Here is a 1740-nt window from a genome sequence, read left to right as displayed (position 1 = left end):
GATGTGGCTGATTTGTTACTATCCTACGGTGCCAACTTGGTAAGTAACAAACAAATAAATATTAGCTCTGTTTTATCTAAGGTTTATATTCTTCCTAGCACTAGCTCTGGTTTAAAAATTGACTTTTTGAAATATGATTCCCATTCACAGAGGAATAGAACCTGAAATATGGGTCAAAAAGGGAGAGTGTTGTCCGTTGAACACATGTGCTACTTAGGGCTTAAAGGAATTAAATAGGAATTTTAATTGTGTCAAACATAAATACTTGTCACACATGTCGTTCCCCACAATCCCTACTTATACTTAATACACTACGCTACAATTCATGACTTGACTTGGACTCGAACCACCAACCTCCAGGTTAAAGTCCACCGTGCTAACCGCTACACCACAGAGGTTGGTCTTTGGGCTTTGAGGACATTATATTTATAAACATTTACTACTGCAAAGTTATTTTCAAAGTTAAAAAAGCCAGCCTAGTTAGCTTAGTTGGTAGTGCGTCTGCCTTGTAAGCGCTAGGCCGCGGGTTCGATTCCCGCCCGGGGTGGATTTTATCCTGATGGGATAATGTTTGTTCTCGGAACGGCTGGCTTTCTCCTATCCTGTCTTCCTTCTCTCTTCGATTTCGGGACGATAGGACCATAGCAGTTACAGTTCCCTCTGTCAAACCTCTTTAAAAAAAGTTGAAAAAATAAATGAATAATAGGTACAAGAACTAATAATATTTAAATGGTGAATGCCTGGCTTTCTCCTATCCTGTCTTCCTTCTCTCTTCGATTTCGGGACGATAGGACCATAGCAGTTACAGTTCCCTCTGTCAAACCTCTTGGAAAAAAAAGATAAAATAAATGAATAATAGGTACAAGAACTAATAATATTTAAATGGTGAATGTATTGCAGGAGCATGAATCAGAGGGAGGTCGTACGCCCCTGATGAAGGCTTGCAGGGCCGGACACCTCTGTACCGTGCAATTCCTGATCAGTAAGAATGCAGATGTCAATCGGCAGACTTCCAACAATGATCACACGCCCCTGTCCTTGGAATGTATTGCAGGAGCATGAATCAGAGGGAGGTCGTACGCCCCTGATGAAGGCTTGCAGGGCCGGACACCTCTGTACCGTGCAATTCTTGATCAGTAAGAATGCAGATGTCAATCGGCAGACTTCCAACAATGATCACACGCCCTTGTCCTTAGCCTGTGCTGGGGGACATCTCAACGTAGTCCAGTTGCTACTGGCACACAGTGCAGATCCCTACCATAAGCTAAAGGTAAGAACTTCAAGAGTGCTTTCTTATGCCGGAAACTGTTTCCCAACTCCCAGGAAGAAGGGCCTCTGTTAGTGAGTAACAAACACAAATAAAAAAAAAAAAAAAAAAAAAAAAAAAAAAAAAAAAAAAAAAAAAAAAGGTTTAATTTTCTTCTTTTTCCTTTTTCTGAATTATTTTAAATACTTCTTATGCAATAAGTTCTTTTTTAAACCCTGATGATGCCCGAAAGGGTGAAACTTGTCTGTAAGCTAAGTCATGTTACAATAAAATAAACCTATCAACCAAAACCAGTGAAGAGTAAAGTTATTTTCACTACTGCTCCAAGGAGTGCTTTCTTATGCCAGAAACTGTTTCCCAACAGTTGCTCAAACGTTGGGAAACGAATGTCAATCACTCCCAGGAAGAAGGGCCTATGTTAGTTAGTAACAAACAAAACATAGGCCCTTCTTCCTGGACTCCCAGGAAGAAGG

The 1740-nt window shown here is 40.5% G+C and overlaps 1 long non-coding RNA gene across 1 annotated transcript; it reads left to right on the top strand.

Moving 5' to 3' along the window:
* Positions 1–1034, top strand: LOC113472961. Its single transcript, XR_003395076.1, has 2 exons — positions 1–39; positions 901–1034. It is a non-coding gene; the product is annotated as an uncharacterized LOC113472961 (long non-coding RNA).
* Positions 1035–1740: the final 706 nt, after the last annotated feature.

Source organism: Diaphorina citri, unplaced genomic scaffold (genome assembly GCF_000475195.1).
Source record: "Diaphorina citri unplaced genomic scaffold, Diaci psyllid genome assembly version 1.1 scaffold11080, whole genome shotgun sequence".
In the NCBI taxonomy this organism is placed as follows: Eukaryota; Metazoa; Arthropoda; class Insecta; order Hemiptera; family Psyllidae; genus Diaphorina; species Diaphorina citri.
Note: the sequence above shows the minus strand (reverse complement) of the source record. Positions and strands in the feature narration are given on the sequence as shown.